Raw genomic sequence first — 6,000 nt, forward strand, 5'->3', positions numbered from 1 at the left:
AATAACAAAAGGGATGATGGTGCAAGGCAAGGAGGGTGGGAATGGGACAAGTAAAGATACAAAAGATGGGTCCTGAGGAGCTGTAAATGGCAACATTAGAACCATAACCAGCGCTTGGTCTCCAAAAAAAATGTGAGCAATGTTTATGATCTGAAGTTATTGAAATCAATGTTGAGTTCAGAAGGTTGTAAAGAGCCTGATCGAAAGATGAGGTGCTGTTTCTCGAGCTTCTGTTGAGCTTCATTGGGACGGTGTAAGAGGCCGAGGACAGAGAGGTCAGAGTGGGATTGGGACGGGGAATTAAAATGGCAAGTGACCGGCAGGTCATGGTCACACTTGTGGACTGAGCGGAAGTGTTCAGCAAATTGGTCACCCAATCTGCCTTTGGTCGCCCCAATGTAGAGGAGGCCGCATTGTGAGCAGTGAATACAGTACAGTAAATTGAAAGAAGTACAAGTAAATTGAATGAAAGCGCAGCTGTTGCATCTCCTGCACTCGCATGGGAAGGTGCCGTGGGGAGGAGAGCGGGTGTTGAGGGTGATGGACGAGTGGACCAGGGAGTCATGGAATGAGCGGTCCATTCGGAAGGCTGAAAGGAGAAGGGAGGGGAAGATGTGTTTGGTGGTGGCATTCCACTGGAGGTGGCGCAAATGGGGGAGGATGGTACATTGAATGTGGGGTGGAAGGTAAGGACAAGGGGGACACTATCACGGTTCTGGGAGGGAGGGGGTGAGGGCAGAAGTGAGGAAATTAGGACGAACACGGTCAAGGGCCTTGTCAACTACAATGGAGGAGAATCATCGGTTGAGGGAAAAGGAAGACATATCGGAAGCACTGGTGTGGAAGGCGGCATCGTCAGAGCAGATGTGATGGAGACAGAGAAACTGGGAGAAGGGAATAGAGTCCTTACAGGAAGCGGAGTGGGAGGAAGTGTAATCAAGGTAGCTGTGAGGGTCGGTGGACTTATAATAGATATTGGTTGACGGCCTATCCCCAGAAATGGTGATAGAGAAGTCGAGGAAGGGAAGGGAAGATTCGGAGATGGACCGTGTGAAGGCGAGGGAAGGGTGGAAATTGGAAGCAACCTTGATGACATTTCCCAGTTCAGGGCGAGAGCAGGAAACGGCATCGATACAGTCATCAATGTACCAGAAAAAGAGGTGAGGAAGGGGAGCTGAGTAGGACTGGAACAAAGAATGTTCCACGTATCCCTCGAGAAAATCGAAGGCATAGCAAGGACCCATAGGGGTTCCCATAGCAACACCTTTTATTTGGAGGAAATGAGTGGAGTCAAAGGAGAAGTTGTTCAATGTAAGAATAAGTTCAGCCAGGCAGAGGAGGGTGGTGGATGGAGACTGGTTGGGCCTTCGTTCAAGGAAGAGGCAGAGAGCCCGCAGGACGCCCTGGTGGGAGATGGAGGTGTGGACGGACTGGACGTCCACGGTAAAAAATGAGACAGTTCGGGCTGGGGAACTGGAAACTGTTTAAGTGGCGGAGGGTGTCGGAAGAGTCATGGATGTAGGTCGGAATAGACTGGAGGAGGGGAGAGAAAATAGAGTCGAGATAGGAAGAAATTGGCTCCGTGGGACGAGAACAGGCTGAGACGATGGATTTACCAGGGCAGTCCTGTTTGTAGATCTTGGGAAGGAGGTTGAAGTGGGCTGTGCGGGGTTGGGGGACTGTGAGGTTGGAGGCCGTGGGGGGAAGATCTCCAGAGGAGATGAGGTCAGTGACTGTCTGGGAAACTATGGCTTGATGTTTGGTGGTGAGATCATGATCCAGGGGAAGGTAGGAGGAGGTATTGGAGAGTTGGCGTTCAGCCTCCGCTAGGTAGAGGTCTGTTCACCTCACAACACCAACAGTGCCGCCCTTGTCAGCAGGTTTAATGGCAATGTCAGGGTCAGACTCGAGAGAACGGAGTGCTGCGAGTTCAGAGGGAGGGAGGTTAGAGTGAGTGAGGGGAGTAAAGAAATTGAGACGACCGATGTCTCGCCGGCAGTTCCCAATGAAAAGATCAAGAGAGGGTAAGAGGATAGAGGGAGGGGTCCAGGTGGAACGGGAATTCTGAAGATGGGAGAAAGGGTCCGCTGTGCGGGGGGAAGACTCCTGGACAAAGAAATGGGCGCGGAGGTGAAGGTGATGGAAGAAGAGCTCAGCATCGAGTCCAGCTCGAAACTCATTGAGGTGGGGGCATAAGGGGATGAAGCTGAGGCTTTTACTGAGGACTGACGTTCGGGGTCAGAGAGGGGAAGGTCAGAGGGAATGGTGAAAACACGACAAAGAGATTGGAGGGAGGGATGGGGTCAGAGGAAAGTGAAGGGGAAGAAGGATCGGGAGGGGTGTTGGTATCTAAGGGTTGTTGAAACTTGTGGTCCTTGACACCTGAAAGGAAGAAAAAAGTTTTTTGTTGAAGCGCCGGATGAGGCGAAGGATGAAATGGAACTGCGGACCAGGACAGCTCTGAAGGAGAGAGAGTCGGTGCTGCTGAAGAGAGAGTGTTTGATCAGGTTTCTACTAAAACTCACTTTCACAGACACATCTCCTTCCTCAGCAACTGTGTCCGGCTCCGACTTATTCCACGTGGATTCCAACTTAAATTCCACCCTTCATGTTTCGGATCCACCCATGATTCCAGATATCTCCATGATATTCAGCGTTCCTCCAACCACTGCTCCCGCCGCTTCCTGAGATCCACGCTCAACGCCACGCACCGCCACATGCTCACTCTCGACCTCTCTCTCCACGCATGGTTTTTATCCCATCCGCGCCATTATTGCATTTACCGTTTGATGTGTTGGTTCCTTCATTATATTCATCCAGAAGTCCTGGGTTTCAGTCCAATCCGAAGCCACGGTGGATGAATTTTGCATTGCTCGCTGAACTCTGCTCAAATCAGCAAAGTCCTGATTGGCGGCCGGAGGTGTTGCGAGTGTAAGATGTGAATAACGTGAAGTATCAATCAAAGTGCACAATTTCTGTTTAATCTTCAACCTTTTCCAGTTCTGACGACGGATCATCGACCTGAAACGTTAACTCTGTTTCTCTCTCCACAGATGCTGCCTGACTTGCTGATTATTTACAACATTTTCTGTTTTTTTTTTCAAATTTCCAGCATCGGCAGTATTTTGCTTCTAATATCTCCTTCTGTGGTTGTGTCAAATTTTGTTTGAAAACGTGACTGTGAAGCCCCTTGGGATCTTTTGCTACCTTCATGGAGCTTTATAAATACTACAGGCAGAGCAGTTCCAGCTGTGGTGTGGTGCCGTGATCGTATAGTGGTTAGTACTCTGCGTTGTGGCCGCAGCAACCTCGGTTCGAATCCGAGTCACGGCATAGTCTTCTGCCTCTCTTGCTCATCGAATGCAGTAATATTTCAATCTTTGACACATGAAATAAAACCAAATATTCCATCAAATCCCAGCACTCTCACATGCCTGTACTTCATGTGCCGCAGTTCAAACCCGCCTGTTCTCCCAGCTTTTTCTTCCTTCCACAGTCAATAGGCCGTCTTTACTTTCCTCCTTCCATTTCATGAACATTGCCGACTCTAACATTCACTTTCACGATCTCACGCCTTTAAGTTTGTTCTGCTCCGACCGCTGTTTCTATTGGGCACATGTCCCATTCGCACCAATGTTCATTTCTGCCTTGAAACCAGTCGATACATTTCGATCTGCGTGACCGCTCGACAGACAAACACGACGAAAGCAGGGCTGGTCTCTGGAAAGACAGCCGCCCGAATGTTCACGAAATTCACTTGGGTGATCTTATGATCCAGGGGATGGTAACTGAAGAACTGGTTTTTGTTTTGATGCTTGTTGGCTCTTTTCTCGAAACAGTTGAGTTGCGTGAGCGACGGGCAGCGCGACAGAGCTGCGAATGGCGGTTGAAAGTTGCACATTTGGCAAGTTGGGGCGGTGCAGTCAGATCGGAAGTGTTCCGCCTTGATCTTAATAGTTCTGTTGAAGCGTGAGATTGAAGCGAGTCGAGGATAAATGTAAAGAGCGCCTGTGGGGAAAAAGGAGCGATTACAGGCCATGAGCAGAAGGTCTTTCAAATTCTCGTGGCGCAGGACGCTGTGTGTGGAAACGGCAGATTTTAAAGCGCGTGTGTCGGAAAGTAAAGTGCGATCTTGTGTGTGAGAAGAGCACAAGAAAGTTGTGCTTGAAGCTGCGCCCTTGAGGCAAGTTGCAGGTTGTCAGGAAAACTGCTCCAGTGAAAGCACAAAAATAAACCCTGAAACTGCTGGCAACACTCAGCAGGTCAGGTAGCATCTGTGGAGAGATACTCGCTTTCCCAGGGCCTCATTGTGCATTGATTAATATTAAACACCTGCACAAGATGGACGTGTTGCACCTCAACAAGGCTGGGACCAATTTCCAGGCAGGGAAGTTCCTCTTGACTGAACAGAGAGCAATGCCGGCCGTTTTTGGGCGTCAGCTATTTTCAATCTGTATTAACGAATTAGATGAAGGGACCGAGTGCAATGTGTCCAAGTTTGCTGACGATACAAAGATAGATAGGAAAGTAAACTGTGAGGAGGACACAAAGTGTCTGCAAAGGGATATAGACAGGTTAAGTGAGTGGGCAAGAAGGTGGCAGATGGAGTATAATGTGTGGAAATGTGAGGTTATTCACTTTGATGGGAAGAATAAAAGATCAGAATATGTTTTAAATGGTGAGAAATCATTAAACGTTGGTGAAATTAAAAAGGAAAATAGGAAAGCAAAGAGAGGGCATGAAAAAATAGGCCTCTTGCGCATCCACGATTTTCATCGCTCCACCATTGGCGGCCGTGCCTTCAACCGACTGGGCCCAAAGCTCTGGATTTCCCTCCATAAACCTCCCCGCCTCTCGACCTCTCTCTCCTCCCTTAAGACACTTAAAACCTACCTCACCTGTCCCAATATCTCCTTATGTGGCTCCGTGTCACATTTTGTTTGATAATCGCTCCTGTGAAGCGCCTTGGGACGTTTTACTCCGTTAAAGGCGCGATATAAATGCAAGTTGTTGTTGTTGTTGGGGTGGAGAAAGGGTTTTCTTTCTTTTTATGACTCTTTTCTATCTCTCTATTTCTTTCCTTTCTCGGACTCTGTTTTCCGGGTCTGTTTACTGACACACATTACAATCTGTGTCACTCGGTGTCTAACAATGTGAGGCAATGTGTTTTATTCCCGCTGTGTTATCTCTCTGGCGGTTTGCTGATAAATGTTTAACTCGCGGCCTGTTCCCGTTAATGGTCACAAGCAGTAACAGACAGACAGAGCGTGTCTGACCGCCCTGAGATGTGGAAAAGGCATCAGTTTAGGACAAATGCATCAAATCAAATGTTCATCGGGCACCGAGAGAGACAAAAACCAGAGAGAAAGGCAGAAGGAAATAGAGAAATAAAAGCTAAATACAGACATCCTTGATGTCTCTATTCCATCCCCAACCGTTCAGTGTCGGGTAAAAATGTCAGTGCAAACAAATGTTCGAGAATCGGCCCAAAGAAGAAGAAACAAAATAACCCAAAACTGCCGAAACCCGGGATCGAACAAGGGACTTTTGGATTTTCAGTCTAACGCTCTCCCAACTGAGCTATTTCGGCCCCACCGCAAACTGATCTTTTGGTTCAGCCTCTTGGAATAAAATATAACCCCGGGTGGAATTGCCCCTCCTGCTCATTCCTCACTTCGGGAGAATGAGACCGACCATCAAGGAGAGATTTTCTGATCCTGTCGTTGAATCTCATTTATATTAAACATTCCTTGAACACTTTGCAGGGGGGATTCAGAGCTGGGGTTCGCCATGAACCAGCTTCCCCTCAATTCCCAGCTTTATCAGTGAAACGACCAACAAACGCTCGACAGAGCTCAGGTTATATTAATAATAAAAACAGAAAATGCGGGAAACATTCAGCAGGTCAGGCAGCATCTGTGGAGAGAGAAACATCCTTTCAGGTCGATGACCTTTCATCAGAACCCTCTCCACAGATGCTGCCTGACCTGCTGAGTATTT

General features: G+C 48.3%; 2 non-coding genes across 2 annotated transcripts; one reads left to right on the forward strand and one right to left on the reverse strand.

The window, feature by feature from the left end:
• Positions 1–3,261: 3,261 nt before the first annotated feature.
• trnah-gug (transfer RNA histidin (anticodon GUG)) lies at positions 3,262–3,333 on the forward strand. The gene has a single exon. It is a non-coding gene; the product is annotated as a tRNA-His (tRNA).
• Positions 3,334–5,517: 2,184 nt separating this feature from the next.
• Positions 5,518–5,590, reverse strand: trnaf-gaa (transfer RNA phenylalanine (anticodon GAA)). The gene has a single exon. It is a non-coding gene; the product is annotated as a tRNA-Phe (tRNA).
• Positions 5,591–6,000: the final 410 nt, after the last annotated feature.

The sequence above is a fragment of the Heptranchias perlo genome, chromosome 35, assembly GCF_035084215.1.
Source record: "Heptranchias perlo isolate sHepPer1 chromosome 35, sHepPer1.hap1, whole genome shotgun sequence".
NCBI classification, from domain to species: Eukaryota; Metazoa; Chordata; class Chondrichthyes; order Hexanchiformes; family Hexanchidae; genus Heptranchias; species Heptranchias perlo.